Source organism: Hylobates moloch, unplaced genomic scaffold (assembly GCF_009828535.3).
Source record: "Hylobates moloch isolate HMO894 unplaced genomic scaffold, HMol_V3 SCAFFOLD_2, whole genome shotgun sequence".
Classification (NCBI taxonomy): Eukaryota; Metazoa; Chordata; class Mammalia; order Primates; family Hylobatidae; genus Hylobates; species Hylobates moloch.
The window spans coordinates 79956688-79980123 of NW_026652277.1; the positions used below are offsets into that span (position 1 = coordinate 79956688).

At 40.3% G+C, this 23436-nt stretch overlaps 1 protein-coding gene across 5 annotated transcripts in view; it reads right to left on the reverse strand.

Annotated features, from left to right (window-relative positions):
• Positions 1 to 23436, reverse strand: part of MRAP2 (melanocortin 2 receptor accessory protein 2) — a 99911-nt gene that overhangs the window by 64129 nt on the left and 12346 nt on the right. Inside the window, exons 1-3 of one of the 5 annotated variants that reach the window (XM_032152058.2) lie at positions 8503 to 9418; positions 3847 to 3930; positions 2481 to 2701 (exon numbers count right to left, since the gene is read on the reverse strand). The exons of 1 other annotated variant lie outside the window; for it this stretch is intronic. The gene's annotated coding sequence lies outside the window, so the exon portion shown is untranslated. Of the gene's footprint in view, positions 1 to 2480; positions 4059 to 8502; positions 9419 to 23436 lie in introns of those variants that run through there. 3 more of the 5 variants (XM_032152066.2, XM_058434794.1, XM_032152049.2) reach the window with 3 other exon arrangements.

Here is a 23436-nt window from a genome sequence, read left to right on the forward strand (position 1 = left end):
AGAGAGAGAGAGAGAGAGTGAGAGAGAGAGAGTGAGAGAGAGAGAGTGAGAGAGAGAGAGAGAGTGAGAGAGAGAGTGAGAGAGAGAGAGAGGGAGAGAGTGAGAGAGAGAGAGAGAGAGAGACAGCGCACTGAGGAGAAACTGTAGCCTCATGGTGATCACGTGTAGCCCTCGGCTCTAACACTCGCAAATTTCTTTCCCTCAAAATTGAATTGGTGCATTTTGAAGTGAAATCCTGATGGCTTCTTGTTTACTATCACACAATCATGAGGAAGCTTCAGTTTATCGGCACAGAGCTCAGCCACTCTCAGACAGCAAATGGAAAAGAGAGACTAGCTTGTCCTGGTGCCTTGCTCCTTGTTATTCCTTCAATTCTGCCACAGCCAATACAAGGCATGACAGAATTATTCCGAAATAGAGAAACACGTTGAGCCTAGACATTGACTGTTACAGCGGTGAGGGTGGAATCCACACATACTCATGCCCCTTCTCTTTCCCACATGCCCGCACACCTGTCTATGCAGTGAGGGGAAGATGAGGTCTTGCAGCCCTGGGTGGCTTCACCTGCCCATGAGGGTCACTTTTCTTGGTTCTTTTACCTCAAAGATATCCTGTGATCACTATGTGCTGAAAGCAGTCAGCATTCTTCTGCCTCTGCTCAAATTATCTCTAATACTATTCTTAACATTTCTGGTCCCGCCAAAATTCATGCCCATTTTGTAGAAACTGACCCAATGTGAAGAAGATGAATAATAAAAAGGAGGGGTGTGTGTGTGTGTGCACGTGCATGTGTGTGTGCATGTGCGTGTGTGTGTGTATCTGGGTATGTGTGTCTGTGTATAAAATCTCAGAAAGAAATGTTGAAATAAATATGAAACATTTAAGTTTTTTATTATTTTAAAGGTAATATCAGCACTTTTTGGAAAACAAAATAGAAGAAAAAGTCATCTATAACTTAACTACTGTAAACCCACCAACGATAGCATTTTGTACTTTTATTTTTTTTAATTTTTTTATTTTTAATTTTTATGGATACATAATCGTTGTAAATACTTATGGGGCACATGTGATATTTGGTACCAGTGTGTCAATATGTAATGATCAAAGCAGGGGAATTGGGATATCCATCACCTAAAGCATTTAACATTTCTTTGTGTTAGGAATATTCTAATTCTACTTTTTAGTTATTTTGAAATATACAATAAGCTATTGTAAACTATAGTTGCCCTATTGGGTTACTGAGCACTAGATCTTTTTTTTTTTAATCTGTTATTTTTGTGCCCATTAACCAACTCCTCTCTATCCTCTCTCCCCACTACCCTTCCCAGTGTCTGGTAACCATCATTCTGCCATCTCCATGAGTTCAATTTTTTTTTTAGCTCCTATATGTGAGTGAGAGAATGAGATATTTGTCTTTCTGTATCAGGCTTATTTTACTTAACATATTGCATTTACTTTTAGACTGTTGTAAAACATGGCTGTCTACATAGTAACCATATGGTGTATTAGTCCATTCTTAAACTGCTATAAAGACATACCTGAGACTGGGTAATTTGTAAAGAAAAGAGGTTTAATCAGCTCATGGTTCTGTGGTCTGTACAGGCTTCTGTTTCTGGGGAAGCCTCAGGAAACTTACAATCATGGTAGAAGGTGAAAAGGAAGTAAGCATATCTTCATATGGCCAGCAAGAGACGGAGAGAAGGGGTGGGGTGCTACATACTTTCAAACAACCAGATCTTGTAAGAACTCTATCACAAGAAAGTCAAGGGGGAAATTCGCCCCTATGATTCAGTCACCTCCCACCTCCCACTGGTAATTACAATTCAACATGAAATTTGGGTGGGGACACACAGCCAAACCATATCATATGGTACCTTTAAATGAGTATATTGATTTTCCCACATAATTCCATTATAATGTAGGCATTTTCTATATTATTATATAACTTTAAAAGCATTGACTCTTTTTTCAGAGGGTGGTCTTGCTATGTTACCTAAGTTGACCTTAAATTCCTGGGTTCAAGTGATCCTCCCACCTCAGCCTCCTGAGTAGCCAGTACTACAGGCAGGCACCACTGCACCTGAATCCAAACATCAACTGTTAATGGCTGAGTAGACACCATAATTTATTTAACTATCTCATTATTAATAGACATTTAGGTGGACTCCAGATTTTTTTCTACTATAACTATTGCTGCAATGATATTTATATTTATCTTATATAAAGGCAGATATGATAAAATACACAGCTATATTACAGATATTACAAAATACAGTTATTCGCTCTGGACCTTAATATTCATTTCACATTTGCAGAAATTTTTCAGATGTCTACCAACAGGTGGGTCCAGCAATATCTAGCTTTGCAAACAAGGGTCCCCTGTGGGTAACAGCAGACACATACCAATAGAATTTTTTGTTTAAAAACCCTAAATTTCTCCTTATTTTATTATCAAGAAATGTAATTATTAAATGCCTTACGTTTAGAAGTGAGAAATCATCCATTTAGCCTGGACATGATAAATCTGAGGGCAGGGAGAGGTGATAACTGTCTCCGAATGTCTGAAGGCCCAGAAGTCCAGGGAGACTTGCTCTGTGGCCCCAGGTGGAGGCAGGTTTCAGCTGAGTGAGGGGAACTTCGGCCAGGTGGTCCAGAGAGTTCCCTCTTGGTGGCTGTGATCTGGAACAGGCTGGATAAGCACCTGGCAAGGACAGAGTCAAGGTGTTCATCAACCTGCAAGGCTGGATTAAGCTCCCTGCCAGCCCTGAGAAACTGTGACTCTAGAAGTTATATAAAATGAGTGTTCTCTGGCCGGGCATGGTGGTTCGGGCCTGTAATCCCAGCACTTTGGGAGGCTGAGGCGGGTGGATCACCTGAGTTCGGGAGTTCAAGACCAGCCTGACCAACATGGAGAAACCGCATCTCTACTAAAAATACAAAATTAGCCAGGCTTGGTGGTGCATGCCTGTAATCCCAGCTACTAGGGAGGCTGAGGCAGGAGAATCGCTTGAACCTGGCAGGAGGAGGTTGCGGTGAGCCAAGATTGTGCCATTGCACTCCAGCCTGGGCAACAAGAGCAAAACTCCGTCTCAGAAAAAAAAAAAAAAAAAAAATTAGTGTTCTCCTTTTGTAAAATAGAATATAATTGATTACCATAATCTTGAATAGTTTAAAGTGAAAAGGTAGTTCCTTTATTACGATGTGCATTCATTCAGTAAATTTGTGTTGTGAACTCATCATGCTTCAGGCATTGTTTTAGATGCTAGGGCTCCAAGAGTGAACAAACAGACAAAAATCCACGCCTCTATAGAGCTTACAAATGCGTAGCACAGTTTTCAAAATGTTTCACGTTTTCTTATTTGACCCCATGATGATTGCTGAGGTATGTAGAGCAGCTATTTTCCCTGCTATGAATGAAGAAACTCAGGCTTAGAAAGATTCACTGACCTCCCCAGGAGCACACAGAGAGTTGTGGAGGAAGAATGAAAACTCATCCCATCTGGGCAGGATGGCTCCCAGCACTTTGCTAGGCTGAGGCTGGATGATCACTTGGGCTCAAGAGTTCAAGATCAGCCTGGACAACATAGTAAGATCTTGACTCCAAAAAATTTAAAAATTAGCAGGGCATGGTGGCATGCACCTGTAGTCCCAGCTACTCCAGAGGATGAGGTAGGAAGGCTGTTTGAGCCCAGGAATTTTAGGCTGCAGTGAGCTGTGATTGCACCACGTACTCCAGCCTGGGCAACAGAGCAAGACTCTGTCTCAAAGACAAATAAATAAATAAATATGAAAACTCAGCCCTGGTAGCGCCTGCTCTGGTGCTCCGCACCTGCCGTGTTACCTCACCTGGGGTCCCTGCATGTGGAGAGGAGCTCATATTCCTGCAGTCCCACCTCAGACTTCTAGAGTGGACAACATATCCTGAGTTTCCTAAAAATTACCACATATTTTATGTTACAAAGAGACGAAGCCACAGAAGGAAGCAGTGCTCTTTACAAGCCTAATATATTTTAATTTTTAAGCCATGAAGTTCTCCAAAGGCTGACATTACCTCTTATTTTTTTTTTTTTTTTTGAGCCAGAGTCTCGCTCTGTCGCCCAGGCTGGAGTGCAGTGGTGCGATCTCAGCTCACTGCAAGCTCCGGCTCCCAGGTTCATGCCATTCTCCTGCCTCAGCCTCCGGAGTAGCTGGGACTACTGGCGCCCGCCACCACGCCCGGCTAATTTTTTTTTGTATTTTTAGTAGAGACGGGGTTTCACCGTGTTAGCCAGGATGGTCTCGACCTCCTGACCTCGTGATCCGCCCGCCTCGGCCTCCCAAAGTGCTGGGATTACAGGCATGAGCCACCGCGCCCGGCCCTCTTACTCATTTTTGAAAACCCCAAGTCTAGCACATAACACGTGCTTTATCAGTGTTTGTTAATGGATAACCACAACTCACAAAAAAAAACCACTATTCTTATATTGTGTTTTTAAAGTATGTTGATCTTATGAAGTTACAGTACCTTAGAAATGGGAAGTGCTGGTGTTTCATACAACGTCCGAGAAACTAGAAGGGTAAAGTACAGATCTGTGTATTGATAACAGAAATGTTTGGCAAAATGTGCAGGACCGGCAGGGCGTGGTGACTCACACCTACGATCCCAGAACTTTGGGAGGCTGAGGTGGGAAGACAGCTTGAGGCCAGGAGTTCGAGCCCAGCCTGGGTAACACAGCAAGATCCTGTCTCTACTAAAAAAAAAAAAAATTTTTTTTTTTTTTAATTAGCCGAACCTAGGGGCACAGACCTCTAGTCTCAGCTACTTAGGAGGCTGAGGTGGAAGGATTGTTTGAGACCAGGAATTCAAGGCTGCAGTGAGCCATGATTGTGCCACCACACTTCAGCCTGGGTGACAGAGTGACACCTTGTCTTTAAAATAAAAATAATAAAAACATGTAGCACTGATGCCTTAGGGAAATAAGAGTCTGGTTTAATCTTCATTTTAAAGCATCGCTTATTTTGAGAGCTGCATGATTATTTTAGTGCACTTCAGTATGTTCTGCTTAATTAAATTCTGGCCTTGAGTTTTCCAGTACTTTACCAAGTTCTCCTTTATAATCACTGGATTGTATTTACCCAGAAGTAAAGTAATCGTGTGACATCACAGATGTCCCCTGCACTTGGAAATTGAGAAAGATAAAGATATCTCTCCATGGAAGGTTTCTAGCAGGTTTCCCTCTATTTAAAGGGAAAAGTTAATGAAAAAATGGCAGCATACTCCCTCCTTATGTTCTCATTAATTGAGAACAAAGCCATGTTAAACCTAAAGTAGAAGATGGGATATATCTATACATATACATACATACATATCGTTTTAGTCCATTTGCGGCTATAACAAAATACGATAAACTGGATGGCTTATAAACAATACAGATCTGGCCGGGCGCGGTGGCTCAAGCTTGTAATCCCAGCACTTTGGGAGGCTGAGGCGGGCGGATCATGAGGTCAGGAGATCGAGACCACGGTGAAACCCCGTCTCTACTAAAAATACAAAAAAAAATTAACCGGGCGTGGTGGCAGGCGCCTGTAGTCCCAGCTACTCGGAGAGGCTGAGGCAGGAGAATGGTGTGAACCCGGGAGGCGGAGCTTCGGGAGCGGAGATTTCCCCCCCACTCCCCCCCGGGGGGGAGAGAGAGAGACACACCAAAAAAAAAAAAAAAAAAAAAAAAAAAGTAATTACAAGTGCAACTATAAGTTATTTAAAATTATAAATTATATTTCTAGATTTGACTTTGTGAAATGCTAAGATTCCCTGATGCAGCAGTTATATTCTCAGGAGCTCCTTATCCAGTCTGCCAATTCCTCCTTTTAGAACTTTTGTAATACACATATATTGGCCACTAAGTAATTGAATTGTAATTCAATCAGCATTGCTATTGCTGGGTGGCAGAGAGAGATTCAGCAGTTACATAGGTGTTATGTCATGGCGGGGCGCACTGGGGGATTCTCACTGGGGAAGAATTCTTTCCTCCAAAGATCCTAAAGAAACAAAGTTGGCCACATCCATAGCACCCTGGAGGGGAACAAACCCTCCCTTGAAAATCAACTGACAAAAATTTAGTACATAAACTCTATAATTGGAGAAGTTTTTTTTTAAAAAGGACAGTGTCTCAGTGATAAAGGCCTTGAGCAAAAGGCAGAAATTAATTCAGCATGCATTGTGAGGACAAGAGCCACAGAGACACATATGTGAATCCAGGCTGCCCTGTAACCAAGACAACTTTCTTTGTAAAGTTATCATTATCCATTTAGTGAAGACAAAGCGGCAATTGGTACCAGGACGCAGCTTGCGATCTTTGAAGTCTGTATTTCTAAAGGACCTATTCATTCTTCTCAGGAAGAAAGGACTATCATTTCTTTCTGTCATCTTCATAAATTTCTAGGTACACATCTGGAGAAGGTGGGAACTTCCTGATCAGAATGAGCCAGCTAGGTAAGCAGACCCCTGAAGAGATGCTCACACCTTCTTTACCAGGGCTCTGCTCTCTGCACTTACCTTCATTCAGCAGCAAGGGGCAAGTGTTTTGGAGAGTGACCATTTCATCAAACAAACATCTTTCTGTTGACTGTAAGCTCTGTTATTGCCTCTCAGAAGAACGCCTGAGCTCCAACCCGAAGGGTCAATGCTATAGCCCTGAGTATTGCTTACGGTTATCATTTCCTTTTCATATTCTCCAAGCAGAGCCCCAATATCCACTTAATAATTTTTACTGAAATATATCCAGTATGAACAACCAATGAAGAATGTGCCAACCAGTGTGCTAGGGCGCTCTTATCCAAAGGATCTATCCCCACGGAGGATCTTGGTGTCCCAAATAGTGTGAAAGGAGGCTCTTGGCACTGCTACGGATGGATGACTGCAAAGGCCTGTTTAAGGAAAAAGTCTGTTTAAGGAAAAGCTATAGGGGCCTCTGTGTTCAGTGGCCCTGGCACACTTCACTTTCAGGATTCAATTAAACAAGTCCTGGGGCACTGTGAGCCATTAGGTTTGCTACTCTGGGGTAATAGCAGGAGATTAGAAAGGGAGGTAGGAAGGGAGATCTGAACAGTGTTCTGGGGTCATCGCAAAGCCGCAGCCAGAGTTATGTGCCAAGATAACATTCTGAGATGCTGCCTTCAGGAAGGCAAAGTAAGGCTGGCCAAACCCAGTACTAAAGGGCAATGAAGTATGTGAAGAAAGCCCCAGGCTTCATGCTGATAGAGCTGGCCAATTTACTTTCTAAATAGGCCAAGTTTTTCCGCCCCTAGAAAAATCAGTTGTCCATAACAAAATCTGATTAAATTATCAGTGTTTTATGATCAGTATGGGGACTTAGAATTACACATAGGTAAAATGTGTTGCTAAATGGGATGTGTTAACAGACAAAAAGACCTCGAAAGAAAAAGCATTTGTGGGCTCAGAAATTGTTTTATGTCAGCTGGGCGCAGTGGTTCACGCCTGTAATCCCAGCACTTTGGGAGGCCTAGGTGAGCGGATCACCTGAGGTCAGGAGGTTGAGACCAGCCTGGCTAACAAGGTTAAATTTTGTGTAAAAAATACAAAAATTAGCCGGACATGGTGGCAGGAGCCTGTAATCCCACCTACTTGGGAGGCTGAGACAGGAGAATTGCTTCAACCCAGGAGGCGGAGGTTGCAGTGAGCCAAGATGGCACCACTGCACTCCAGCCTGTGCAACAAGAGTAAAACGCCTCTCAAAAAAAAAAAAAAGAAAAGAAAAGAAAAAGAAATTATTTTATGTCATTCCCATTTAAGAAGTAAGATCGAAAGAATATTTCCAAAGGAAAAGGAAATAACAATAGAAGGGATTTTTGTTCATTTTGTTTTTTATTCTTACTTTCATCCTTTTGCCAAGTCAAATTTTAAAGACTATCAGAAAAATCATAACAAATTGAAGCAAATTCTGACCACAGTTCTAAATATATATATTTAGGCTCAAGTGACCCGCCTCAGCCACCTAAGTAGCTGGGACTACAGGCACATGCCACCACGCCCTGCTAATTTTTGTAATTTTTGTAGAGACAGGGTTTCATCACGTTGCTCAGGCTGGTCTCAAACTCCTGAGCTCAAGTGATCCACCCTCCTCAGCCTCCCAAAGTGCTGGGATTACAGGCATGAACCGCCGCCCCCAGCCAGAGGAGGTATTTTTAAAATCCATTCTCATGGATGTATAAGGACTTTAATTCAACACTCAATAAATATTTCCTTTCCAACCCCAGTGGACACACAGATAAGGATTGGGAAGGAAAAACCTAAAATCAATTGATGACATAGGCTTTGACTAATTTAGGTCTTGGGATTTGGAAGACCAGATAGTTTACTTAGACTCCAACTAAAGAATGTCCATGGCTCTCCCAACATCACCCAGTGTGATAGTTCCATTAGATTACACTTTATCTGTAACATGACACTTTTATATCCTAGCAGAAAAGTGCATTTCTGAGCTCATACTTGTTTTTAGTAACCTGCCTATTCCTAAGCAGCCAGTGCATTACCCCCATAGCTCCATGTATCTCTTTAGATCTGAATGTGAGGTCCCTAGAACAAAAAAAAAATGAAAAAAATTTCAATAATGATTTTTGATGCTGTTATTCAAAGTACTAGTGTGTCTTTCGAAAAGAGCTACAAGGATATTAGGGATTAGGGATTCACAAGGCAACACATTATAGAAATGATAAAAACTTGAAAAAACATTGTTGTAAAGCTCTTTGTCATGTAATTTTTGACTCCTGTGATTGCTGAGGATAACCTGGCTTGTTCTAAGCCACTCACCTTGCCATGCCCAGGTAATATAAATTATTTCCTTCTAAGGCAATTGTATTTAACCTGATAAATAGCAAGTGACTCTGAAGTCTGGGAAAATTCAAAGTTCACTGCCTTATTTCCTGATGTCCAGAAATACAAGTTCCCAGCTCTGGCTCTCCCAATGAACAAAGGAAAAGGAAATAACAATAGAAGTGTTTTTTGTTTGTTTCATTTTGTTTTGTTTTTTATTCTTACCTTCAATCTTTTGCCAGGTCAAATTTTAAAGACTTTGCCACAAAAATCACAACAGATTGAAGGAAATTCTGCCCACGGTTATAAATGATTAAAAAACCGATCTCGTTTTTTTGTTTCTGAAGAGAACATATCAAAGTTTTGTGTATTTGTGTTCTCTCTCTAAGCTTAAGACTTGGAAAATACGAGTTAATAATAATATATAATATTTTTTCAACTCTGTCCTCCATCTGCCCCTTTCTTTAAAGAGGCATTAAAAAGGTATCCCAGTAATCCCAGCACTTTGGGAGGCCGAGGCAGGCGGATCAAGAGGTCAGGAGATTCAGACCATCCTGGCTAACACGGTGAAACTCCGTCTCTACTAAAAATACAAAAAATTAGTGGACGTGGTTACAGGCGCATGTAGTCCCAGCTACTCGGGAGGCTGAGGCAGGAGAATGGCCTGAACCCGGGAGGCAGAGTTTGCAGTGAGCCGAGATCGCGCCACTGCCACTCCAGCCTGGGCGACAGAGTGAGACTCTGTCTCAAAAAAAAAAAGGCATCCTTTTTTCTATAAATTATACCTGAACCTATTTTTCTGTGAACTATTTATGTCCTTTGCCCATTTTTCTATACCTTTTTTTCCCCAGGCTGGAGTACAATGGTGCAATCTCAGCTCACTGCAACCTCTGCCTCCTGGGTTCAAGCGATTCTCTTGCCTCAGCCTCCTGAATAGCTGGGATTACAGGCGCCCACCATCGTGCCCAGCTAATTTTTGTGTTTTTAGTAGAGACGGGGTTTCACCATGTTGGCCAGGCTGGTCTAAAATTCCTGACCTCGTGATCCACCCACCTTGTCCTCCCAAAGTGCTGGGATTACACCGCGCCCAGCCTAACACTTTTTTGTTTTTGAAACCAGCATTCATCCCCGCTTCCTAATTAAGTCCTCTATTACATCATGAAAGTTGGAAGCTGGAAATTACGATTTAATAGACTTCTTTCTTCCCTCTGGATGCAATTTACATTGTATGAGTAGAAGGCATGCCTCCAAGATTTTGGAAGGTGTCGAATTTCCTTTGCCTGTTTCTTTATTATTTCTCCCGAATTCTTTTCAACTTTTAACAGGAAAAAATTTCTTTTCATTGTAATATTTCACTGTAATCTTTTGATTACGGTGTCTAGTCTATTTCATTTATGCTCCTTCCAATTATGCCTTATTTCTTTCTTTCTTTTTTTTTGTTGCCCAGGCTGGAGTGCAATGGTGCAATCTCAGCTCACCACAACCTCTGCCTCCCAGGTTCAAGCCATTCTCCTGCCTTAGCCTCCCGAGTAGCTGGGATTACAGGCATGTGTCACCATGCCTGGCTGATTTTTTGTACTTTTAGTAGAGACGGGGTTTCTCCACGTTGGTCAGGCTGGTCTTGAACTCTCGACCTCAGGTGATCTGCCTGCCTCAGCCTCCCAAAGTGCTGGGATTACAGGCGTGAGCCACCGCGCCCAGCCAATTATGCCTTATCTTTATGAATTTTTTTTCTTCTAGTACTCTGCTGGTTTCACCAGCTCACCAGTTTTTATCTCTTTCTGTTGCTTTGCCATCTTGTCCGTGAGTTCTTGCATGTTTGCTTTCTGGCCTTCACTTTGAGTGGCAACTACTTACTAATTTTTTAAGTCCATGAATAGCTTCCTCTCCTTGTTATTTCTTTTCATTTAATCAATGAAATTTCATGTTTCACTTATATATTTTTCTGTCAGAACAAGAGCTTTATTATGCAGGCAATCCCTGCAACACGCAGCAGTACATGAAATAGATGGGATAAGAAGGCTTCTTTTTCTTTCTTTCTTTTTCTTTTTTTTTTTTTTGAGACAGGATCTTGCTCCATTGCCCAGGTTTGGAGTGCAGCGGTATGATCTCGGCTCACCACAGCCTCCCTCCTGGGCTCAAGTGATCTTCCCATCTCAGCCTCCTGAGTAGCTGGTACTGTAGGCATGTGACACCACACTTAGCTAATTTTTAAAACATTTTTGGTAGAGACAAAGTCTCTCTATGTTGCTCAGGCTGGTCTTGAACTCCTGAACTCAAGTTATCCTTCTGCCTAGGCCTCCCAAAGTGCTGGGATTACAGGCGTGAACAACCGCACCTGGCCAAGAAGGTTTCCTTGTTAATGGAAAGATAGGATTTGACAAATATTAATAAAAAATAAGCTTATGCTTTATGGGATTTTTATTATTGAGAACTTATATATGAAAGAGGATTGTAATATACGAAAGCAATGTGAAAGATGGCCTTGTAGTGATGTAAGGATTGTGGCCTTTGGAGAGAACTTACATCAGCACATTCAGTGTGGTTATAGGATAGCTGGGGACCTGTGAGGCCTGAATTCTGAGGTTGTACCCATGCGAGTTCCTGCATATATGCGCAGGGAAAGATGCAGTGATATTTATGGATAAGATGGATCCATGAATTCTTGATATCCTTTTTTAAACAAATCTTAACATAAACTTTATAACCATACTTAGCTCATATTTAGTTATTCACTGAAATGCTTGGGAAAGGAATATGTTACCTCGACACCTACCGTGAAAGGAAGTATCCTCATGGAGCTGCCAGGTATTCCTCTACAGATATCTCATAGTTTATGTGATCTACTCAACAGCTTAAACAGCTGTGGACATCTCCAGCTAATGATACACATGCTCAAGTATTTTGGGGCATGTGTACTGATGTCTGTAATTTACTTTTCTAACTGAAGTTGAAAACATGATTGATGGCATGGTATGGCTCTAAGAGCATGAAGAAATGAGTGGCGCTGATACAGATAAGAGGAAGAGATTACTTATGATCATTTTGACTTTTGAAGTCCTATCTATGAGACTTCATAATTGTGATCAGTGCATTGGTTTCCTAGGGCTGCCATAACAAAGTCCGGCAAACTTGGTGGCTTAAAACAACAGAAATGTATTCTCTCACATTTCTGGAAGCTAGAAGTCCAAAATTAAATTGTCTCTCTGAGGGAGAGTCTGTTCCATGCCTGTCTCCAAATGTTCAGTGGTTGCCAGCAACCCTTGGCATCCCCTGGTTTGTAGATGCATCACTCTAGTATCTACCTCCCTTGTTACACGGTGTTCTTCACTGTGTGTCTGTGTCTCTGTTCTTTATTCTTATAAGGATGTTAGTCTTATTGGATAAGCAGTCTATGCTACTTCAGGGTAGATGAACTCAAGATTGTGTTGCACAAGAAGCCAAAATGGAGCAAGTGGCTTTTAAAGAGATCCATCAGGACAGTGCCACTTGACCTTATTAAAACAATCCATTTGAGTTGCTACACTTGAACAGTCTCCAGAAATCTCCTATTTGAAGTCAACTTCTAGCATCCAGACTTACTATGTATGATAAGAGACCAAAATTTAGCATGCTGGAGTTTATGCAACTCAAGTATTGGATGCCCAAGTAGGGGATCCAGTGCTGGATACCCGACTCAAACTTGGACAACTCCCTGGGGAATTTCACAACAAGATTGCTTGGAAGGTAGTTTTTTGGATTTTGAAATAGTAATAGGAGAATGGTCTTAACAGCATTTCCACTGAGAATGGCTCTCTTTGGTATTGTTCCCATCATCCTGAAAGGGGTCCTGGCCAGGAGCACCTTATATTGGAATTCAAGTTAGAATAACCCAACCTTTTAACTAAGCAAGTCAATCAGGCAGCTTTGAGAAGAAGACAGGGTAGAGAGGAATCATCCAGCTGTTGTGACTGACTCCTCCATTTTTACCTTCTGGAATTAAATATACTAAGCCCTTAATCTGGGAGTATGTAAATGCCATGAAATCGACAACTACATAGCAATTGCTTTCACTTCTACAATTTTCCTCAGTACTTTATAATGAAACGTTTTAAGCATACAGCAAAGTTGGAAGAATTTTAGAGTGACTATCACCTAGGTTCTGCCATTAACATTTCAGTATACTTGCTTTCTCATATATCTGTCCATTGATTCAACCCTCTATTCACCTATCAACCCATCTTATTTTTATGTACTTCAAAGTAAATTACAGACATCAGTACACATCCCCCAAAATACTTGAGCATGCGTATCATTAGTTGGAGATGTCCACAGCTTTTTAAGACTGTCCCTCCCCACCCCCCAAAAAAAAGTGTTCAACATGAATGTAAAATATATGAAAAGCTCATAAGATGCCAAAAAGGTATAGAAAAATGGGCAAAGGATTTAAATAGCTCACAGAAAAATAGGCACAGGTATGATTTATAGAAAAGGATGCTTTTTTTTTTTTGAGCCGGAGTCTTGCTCTGTCGCCCAGGCTGGAGTGCAGTGGCGCGATCTCAGCTCACTGCAAGCTCCGCCTCCTGGGTTCAGGCCATTCTCCTGCCTCAGCCTCCCGAGTAGCTGGGACTACAAGCACCTGTAACCACGCCTGGCTAATTTTTTGTATTTTTTAGTAGAGACGGGGTTTCACCATGTTAGCCAGGATGGTCTCCATGTCCTGACCTCTTGATCCGCCCGCCTCAGCCTCCCAAAGTGCTGGGATTACAGGCGTGAGCCACCACTCCCGGCCCAGAAAAGGATGCCTTTTTAATGCCTCTTTAAAGAAAGGGGCAGATGGAGGACAGAGTTGAAAGAATATTATATATTATTATTAGTGGTACAAAGGATATTTTATGGTTGAATTATATAAATATATTGCCTAGTCAAAAATAAATAATTTTATCTAAGAAGACTAGAGGAGGAAGAGAACTTGACAGAAGTTTGGTGAAATCCTACAAAGGCAGATCAAAGGCTTGAGAATCAACGTTATGAGGAGTGAGGAGTCTGTGTTATTCGAGTCAGAAAAGGGAAAGTTGAGAGCTGATAAAATAGAACTTCGATGTACAAGATAAGTGCTAGCCATGTGCCATCTTCCCTGAAAACAGAAGGCAGAAGAGATAAAATAAGAATGATTGAGCTTGAATATTTATTTAATACTCTAAATGTGGAACTAGGTTAGCAAAAGAATATATAGGACTTGCCTTCTCTGAATCTAGCCACTTCTCCTTACTCTGTGGGGTGTTTGACAACACCTATGGCCATGAAATACAGAACTCCAAGTTCACTTGCTTTAATACCCTGCACTGACTTTTGTTGGAGTCCAGTTGCTTTAGAACAGAGTACAAAGCCCTTCAAACTCTGCACCTGCCTGTCTTTTAACCTAGGGGGTATTGATAGGCTCTTTTTGCTTTCTTCTTTTCACACAATGCAGACTCACTTTGGGCTGGCATAACTTCCCATTTTCAAAACCTACGGTGCATTTTCATGTCTCTGTGCCTTCACTGATGCTGGTCTCACTCCGTAGAATATCCTTCTACTTATCTTCCTAGAGATTCCCCCTCACTCTGGAGACCCAGCAAGGAACACCTCTGTGAAACATTTTTGGAACCCTTCCTAATTGCCACATAATTTGTTGTGCCCTCCTATGCCTTCCCATGCCATCTGCCCATATCTCTGTGCTATTGGAATAGAGGCTTGGTACTCCATTAAAGTTTCACAGATGTCAGGTGTTAATTATTTTCTTATCTTTAGAAATCAATATGGTGGCCCACTGCTAGCATGGTACCTGGCCTCGAGTTGTGGCGACTGCATGAAGAATGAGGTGTAAGCAACATGGTTGGGAATGAGAAAATCCAGACTCTTATTCTGTGCTTATGTATTTCAAATACATTCAGAAAATAGAATGATTACTAGTCTGTTCTCCTATGTTTACATCTTCAGAGACAGGATCCAAGGCAATCTCTGGAGTGTACTGAATAGATCCTAAGTACGTAAGAATATATTCAATTTCAAAAGATGCACAATGGCCCTGTTAGCAATTGTATAGTAACTGTAGAGCGCGGGATATTAATGTGAAAAAGCATGCTTTGAAAATGAAGCACCATCAATTCTCCATCATACTTAAAGATGACAATTTGGGCATGTATTCCTGATTACACATGTATTTAAAACTTCCGAACTTAATTTGCTACTCATTCACTTTAGCATTTTGGTTTATTTCCTCAAGAAGAAAAAACCCACAAACGTTTCTACTTTGACCACGTCAACAGTGACTTCCACATCTCCAGTCATAAAATACACAGGAATACGACCTCTTTATGAATGCTTGGTTTTGGAACGGGATCTTCTGTTTTTTAGAAAAAAAATGCCAGAAAAATATTTTTTAATTTATGCTTCATCAAAAATTTTCTATTATCAAATTTAATCTCAGGTTTATATTTCATATCCAAAGACTTTTTCAAACATGTGAGTCCTTATGAAACCATTTCTTTTATTGTAATTGGGAATTTTCAGGAAATTGAATCAACCAGAAATATCTATGCCTTCTTGCATTCCCACTTCATATCGAATCTATATAAGTTGAATGAAACTCCTCTGAAGTTAGGCCAAGCTGGGATGAAGTTCCAGTCCAGTCATAACTGTTGGACCTGCAGCAAGTACTCATCCTTGCAAAACCTTTGTTTTCTCACCATAAAAGAGGAATAACAATGATGTGCCCTACAGAGTTTTGAATTACGGATAACATAGAAATCGGCAGTACACAGTACCTGGCACATAATAGGTTCTCAGTAAGTTTCATTTATTTATATCATGGTTCCATCTGCCAATTAATATTTTCTTTGCCCTATTGCTGTTTCTTTAGTCTGGATCACCCTTATGCATTCCTACCCTTACCTGACCAGGCAAACTCATCTGGGAACTTATACACTAGTGTTAACTCCCCTGAGAAAACTTCCTGATTCCCTCCCACCTTTCCAGGCCAGGTAGTCACCCTTGCATGTTTTCCTTAACATTCTGGGGTTACTGCTGTCATTGCCCCTCTTACACTGCATCAGGATGGTTATTTACTTATCTGTCTCCCCTACTTTGGTATAAGTTTCTTGTAAAGAGAGCTTGGGTCTTGATCTGTGTTATTTTTATAGCTTTATTTCTAGCACTATATCTGCATTTAGAAGGGAAATAAATATAAGGGCTCCTAAAATACTTTAGTCCAGACAATTAAAATTAAAAGACACTATAGGTGTTAAAGAGATACCTGCAGACATTATTCACAATAGCCAAGACACATGCTATAGTTTCAATGTTTAAAATTTGTATGTTGAAATGTAATCGCCAATGTGACAGTCACCTGTAGTCCCAGCTACTCGGGAGGCAGGAGAATGGTGTGAACCTGGGAGGTGGAGCTTACAGTGAGCCAAGACCACGCCACTGCACTCCAGCCTGGGCGACAGAGCGAGACTCCATCTCAAAAAAAAAAAAAAAAAAAAAGGTGAGGCCTTTAAGAGGTGATTAAGAAGTCAAGAGGGCAGAGCTCTCACAAATGGGATTAATGACTTGATAAAAGAGGTGCTAGGGAGCAGCTTTCCTCTCCTTTGCCCTCATGTCCTTTTCATCATGTAAAGACACAGCATTCATTCCCTCTGGAGGATGCAGCAACAAGGCACCATCTTGGAAGCAGAGAGCAGCCATCACCAATGTCTTGATCTTGGACTTGTGGCATTTTATTATAGCAGCAAAAATGGACTAAGAAAACATGGAAGTAACCTAAATGTCCATTGACAGATAAATGGGTAAAGAAAATGTGATATACATACACAATGAAATATTATTCAGGCTTAAAAAATAAAATCCTATGATTTATAAAAACATGAATGAACCTGAAGGACATTATGCTAAGTGAAATAAGGCAGATACAGAAGGCCACATACTACATCATATCACTAGCTGATGAATCTAAAATAGTAAAACTCATAGAAGCAGAGCTCTTTATTCATTCATCTGTCAATGGACATTAGGTTGCTTTTGTGTTGTCTTAGTCCATTTGTGCTCCTATAATAAAATATCATGGTCTGGGCAATTTGTAAACAATAGAAATTTATTTTTCACAGTTTGGGAGGATGGGAAGTCCAAGATCAAGGCACTGGATCCAAGAATGGTGGTTGTTAGTTGCTGAGAGAGGAGGGGACACAGGGAGGTATTGGTTAAAGGGTACAAAGTTTTTTTTATATAAGATGAAATCCCAGAGATCTACTATCCAGCACAGTGCCAATAGTTAATAATACTGTATTTTATACTTAAAAATTTGCTAAAAGACTAGATCTTATGTTAAGTGTTCATGTCACACACACAAATAATTATAAATAAAAATAATAGGAGGACACTTTTGGGGGTAAGGTATAGATTTATGGCATAGATTGTAGTCATGGGCATAGGCTTATCTCCAAACTCATCAAGTTGTATATATTAAATGTGTATAGCTTTTTGTATGTCAATAATAACTCAAAAAAACTGAGAGAGAAAATTTGTAACATTCCAAATATTTTATATTTTTAAAATCTTGAGGTAGTCATAACGTTTCTCAAAAAAGAAAAGGGTCATGCTTTTTTGTTAATCCAAAGAACCTCAGATTCTGGGTGTATTGTTTTCATGTAAGTAAAATAAAATGGTAACTCTGCCAGAAGCAAATTCAAGTATCAAATGAACAATGCCCATAACGTGTATCCATGATGTCCAAAGTCCGTAACAATGTCTCAACAAATATATAGATGAAGAAATAATGAGTGAGAGATCTTTAGTTTTAGGTGAAAGTTTGGGAGAAAGTTTTGAAAAGTTCAGTGATGAGTGTTTCTAAGCTGATTCTGTGTAATTCTTTGATGAACTACGTTTGAGAGTGGAGTAGTGCTGATTCCAGAAATGGGGCTGGGATGTGCAAGAGTTCTCAGTATCGCCCCTTTCAAATCTCTCTTCGCACACAAATGTTTCACCACTTAAGATTAATTAACAAAATCATCTTTCAAAATGGGAAATACCACTGGGGGATGAAGGGAGAAGTCAAACAATAATTTAAATCCTGTAATAATTAGTGTTACACTTAGCTAAGGTCAGAGTCAATCTGAATAGAGGAGAGAAAATCTGAGGCTGAACGCTCAGAGCTGTGCGCTCATTCTTTACACTTTTGCTGCAAAATGGTATATCCAGATTTTGTAATTGCCAGAATCTAGAGAGGTGCTTCACTTCAAAATTCAGGAAAATCTGGCTTTCAAACCAAAGGCATGCAGAAGCCTAAAAGAACTTATATATATATATTTAACAGCAAGTACACAGAGAAAACATTTTTATTTATAATTACTCTCTATTATCTAAGGAAGGAAGATTCTAGTAAATGAAAGATTTGATTTGCCATGAACAAATGAAGTCACTAACTGGCTGTCTTTTATAGACGGTTTTAAGAAATGAATGTGGGGAGCCCCAGCTGGAGGAGTCTGTACCACATCCTATAGTTCTATCTAAAAATGGAGATATAGAAGGAGGAAAGGCTGGAGAAAGGACGTGGAAGTGAAGCAGAGACTCAGCCCCCTGCTGTAATGAAAGACAAGATAATATATTGTCTTCACATGGGGAGGAGGTAAAAGGCTCCGAGCTCTGTGAAATAAACCAACTCCTCCCACCAAGCCTCCAGTGAAATATCCATTTCTCATCAGTGCTTGATGGACAGGCTTTTTGTGGGGGGGAATAAGGAGACCCTCTGAGTTCTGAATGAGATAAGACAAAAACTGTCCATACCTCCCTGCATCGGTCTCACACAATAATTTTAGTATTTTGGTTTGGTTTAAACCCCAAAGTGGACAAACCAATTTCACTATCAACAGAGAAAAAAAAAAAAAAAAGACAAACTAACCCCAACCACCATGGGCTGTACATACTGCAAGGTTTTGCTTTTGGTAACTGGTCAAAAACAGGGTTAATTTGAGTTAATAATGATTAAACTCTTTAGAAATCTTTGAAATAGTGTTTAACCTGCCATGCTGTCACAATCTAAACTGGAACAGCTATACTGACAGAGTTGTAAATATTTCCCTTTGAAATCACAACAGTCCAGTATAGGCTGCCTCTAGTAAAATCCTCCCTCCTGGCTGATTAAGTCAGTTGCTATGGTAACAGAGTTAGCCGCAGCAAGTACCAGAAAATCATTTTTCATCCCCAGCATGATGCCTCCCCTTTTCACAAAATAATGTCAACACTCAGACAGGCAAAATAACAGAAAAGAAAAGCCCTAATTGTGGACACTCTAGAAGTCACAATCTCTTACTTGCTCCACTAATCCATCTCCCCCACATCACCCCATCACCTGATGCTTACCCAGAAAATTGTTTTAATTCATCCTGCCCTGCATCCTATTACAAATCTCCCTTCTCTTTGGACTGGTTTTTATAGTTACAGTGTCATTCTATAGTCCTCCACAGATGTTCACAGGCAGCCAGGAGTCAGATCAGTCTCAATATCCTTCCTAGGGTCCCATTCATCCACACTCCAATTACAAACACATTCTGCAGGATCCTTCCCTGAGAAGGTAAATGTGCCATCATCCCCTCCAAAGTGACTCTGCTTCCTAAGTTTCTTATTTCATCCCATGATGGGGCTACTTTCCTAAATATCCCTGATTCATAATTCTGGTGTAACTTTACTTCCCCATCTCTTCTGTTCCACAGGTCCCACCAGCTGCTAAGTTATTCAGATACTTCTTTGTCATGTTGCTTGATTTCAATCCTTCCTCTGCCCTCCCTCACAACTTTTCAAATTCAGAAACTGCTTAACCTATACTTTGTGACCAACCTCTCTGTTGGCATCATACTCTCTCATTTTCCCTCACTCTCTTATTTTAATATTGAGATCCAAAAATATTTTTCTTTTCTCAGTGTTTAAAAAGAGAGCATTCCTTGTAGGACAAAACCTGCCCATATTGAGGAAATGAATGGTCAAATAAGCTGCTTTGGGGCAAAAGCTCGGTCTGAAGGGCCTAAAATTAGGTGGAACTGATGCTACAGTAGGGGAGGGGACGAATTTGTCTGTTACAACAGCAAATGAGGAAGGAAGTGGGAGACAGAAAGACGGGAACTCCAAACCTTTAGTGAAGTGAGCAGAGTCACAAAATGTCTAGTTAAAGTGGGTTTTTTTTTCTTTAGTGTATTTTGTAGGTTTTGAGTGTGTGAATGTGTGGCAACTAGTAAAAGTGCTGTGCTTATCACCCGGATTGGTATGGGCAAGACTTGGGCAGCCAGTTCTGTTAGGCAGACAATGGAGTTAAGAAAAATGTATGAAGAAGTCAGATATTCTCAAAATCTTATAAGGTCTCTGGATTCTCATTTGCCACGTGTTCAAGTATTTGATGTATGTTTACATAAATCCCTGAGGAAGAGAAGATCCCTGCTGATGCCTAGCTTCCCTTTTACTGAATTTACGTAATTTTATAGGCTGCTTTTAATCCTTTCTGGCCTAAGTGAGATCATAAAAGTAAGCAAATAAAGAATTTTAAAATAATGTGGAAAAGGGCACTGCTTATAAATTGTGATTATAACCTTATCAAAACTATTCATTGGGGAAAAATAACTTAAAAGGAAATATGTCAAAATGATCAACTATGTTTGGTAGTGGGATTATGAGTAACTTTTTTTTCAAACATTCTGTAATATGGTTAAATTACTTTAGTTTTAAATTTTAAAAAGGTAACTATGAAGGCTATTTAACAACATGAGGAGTTGATCATGATAGACTGTTAAGATTAAAAATTATAACAAAAGTAGTACTTCAGTATGTCTGCAATAACGTAAAATAAAAATGCATGTAGATAGGAGGTGGAAGGGATCTTAAAAGTTGTCACAGTTTGATTTTTTTCTAGGAGGCAGATTCTAAGACAGAGTTGGATTCAGGATGTTTATCAGGAAATACCCTTAGGATCAAGACCTGTAGAAAGAAGGAAGAGGAATCAGGAATGGGCAGAGAGGGGAGTCTAGAGGAAGTGTCCCATTAGAGTTCTCCCACATTAGGCCAGAATACCTGGTCTGTATACTCCCAATCAGTCATTGGATGTTGGCCACTGAGGAAGAAGGTGAGCTTGGGAGAGTCAGCTCTCTCCATCCAGGGGCTGCCAGCTGAAAGGTGTCTCATAACAACACTCTTAGGAGCTAAGGCAACAGGTGCTTCCCTGAAGGTCGATCTGAGTCACACATGTCCATATTCAGGACAAAATAAAAACATTTTATATAGAATGGTAGGCTAAAATGTCAAATTTTTTTTTGTAAAAATCATTTTTAATATTGCTACATCATCTTTTTATAGCTATAAAATGAGGATTTTCAGCTGAGGCAGGTGAATTGCTTGAATCCGGGAGGTGGAGGTTGCAGTGAACTGAGATCATGCTTCTGCACTCCAGCCTGGCAAGAGAGCAAGACTCCGTCTCAAAAAAAAAAAAAAGAGGATTTTCATAGTATTACTCTCATAGCACTGTTGTGAAAATTAAAAAGATAATAATTGTAAAGCACAATGCTTGACACAAAGTGTACAATAGTATTACTGTTCATTGTTTTAACATTTGCCAAGTTACACTACCCTGAGGAGTCAGTGCTCTTCTTGTAACTAGTCAGTGCCAAATCACTTTTTTTTTTTTTTTTTTGCACCTGCCCCTTATATTTCTGCTTCCTGGCATTGAAAATGATGTAAGGATGTAATGCGGGAATTGTACTATCTTGTGAACATACAACGACAACCAAGGCGACAATAGGCCAAAACTGAGAATGGTGAAGCAAGGGAATAAAGATCTACGATTGGCATCTTGGAGGTACCAAACAACCACTATGCCATCTATACCATTCTAGACTACTCATTAAATAAATAATAAATACCCTTATGATTTAAGCTACTCTTAGTTGGGCTTTGTTACTTAAAGCTAAAAACATTCCTAACTAATATGTAGGGAAACAGAAATAGATGAAAGATTGGGAGGAAAAAGTGCATAACATTTATAAGCTGGCATGAGCTCTGTAAATTAGTAGAATTGTGTGAATATGGGAACATAATAAATGTCACTTAATGATAAGGTTACTTCTGACTATATCTGTTTCAAGTTTATCCATTATTTAATTTTCTGAATACCTCCTTTCCCATGATACAAAACAAATTAATCCCCACTTTTCCTTTAAGCCATATAGAGAAGATGTGTGGGAAAAAGAAAGGATGTTAATGAGATTTTCTGTTTATTGGTAGACACCAGTGTGGCCATTAACAATAACAACAACAACAACCCTTCATTTAGGAAAATGCAGCTGCTAGAACTTTTGTAAAAAGACCTGCATCGTGACAATTCCCAATTGTACCTATAGTAAGTAGTTCCTAAATGTGAGCCATTTATCCTCTTTATTATTCAGCAGGTATGGTGCCTGTGGAGTTGGAAAGACACTTTAATTTCCATTTCTTAGGAAAGCTGTATGGACATAACACACCTGATGACTGGTATAGCTCACAGGGGGAAGACATTTAGGAACCACGGGCAAAAGCCACTTTCCAGAATATTCCCAATAAATGTGAAGTGGAGAAAAGAGTAGACTTTAGTGCATCCCAAATTTTTATTCTTCACCCTCACTAAGTGTTGCTGCTTATCCAAGGTAAATTTCAAATTTTTATATTGTCCACCTCATATATTTAAAAAGCTACAGAAATAATTTCCTGAGTTATTATTTTTGAAGAGTTTCAAGAACTGTCAAGTTTTGAATTGGAACACTATGAAAAATGAGACTGAGTGTCTGAGTTGGCTTTTAAGAATAAGGTGAATCTGTTCCAAAAGAGATGGATAAAATGATCTACACCCAGGTCTACTGATCATGGGCACTAATACACATAGGGAAGATGGCAATTATTTAGCAAGATATTTCCCCAGGTCGGTGGCACATTTTTTTATTTACTTATACCCCAAATCCTGTTCTGTTATGGCTCTTAACTTTAAGTGGATGACTGCACGTGTGGCCCAGTGAGATGATTTCTCAGTTCGTGGTTGAATTCCACAGGACTAACAGAAAAGCTCCCTGCCACTCTCTGCTGGAGTTGTGCTTCTCTTCCAGATCGCAACACTTTCCAGCTCTGACACACTGGTATATCCTTCCATACCTGTCTCTTGGCTGCTCACAAGCTTGAGCATTTGTCTTTAACCCATCATAAGTCATGCAAAAGCCCATGCATATAATGCCTGTGTAGCCTGACTCTACTCTCAGCATCTGTTTGCTGCTTTATCTCAGCACATTAGGTGAATCCTGAACTGTGAGGACAGGCACTGAAGCAGCTGGCAAGTCAGGTGCCACAAAGCCTCCACTGGGACCAAGTGCCTATGTGCCCAACCAGCTCTCACTTCTTTTGTTCATGCTTTCCTCAAGCCCTCTGCTCATCAGAAATGACTCAGAAATACCCAGCATGAAACACAAGTTAAGCAAGCAAAGTCCTTAGCTTCAGGGTGCCTACAGGGCCCTAAATCGGACTAAGTGATCAGAGGTCACAAAAACGCCGACATAGCACAATCATGAAACTCTAAACAGATGCATCAAATGTATAATGGACTG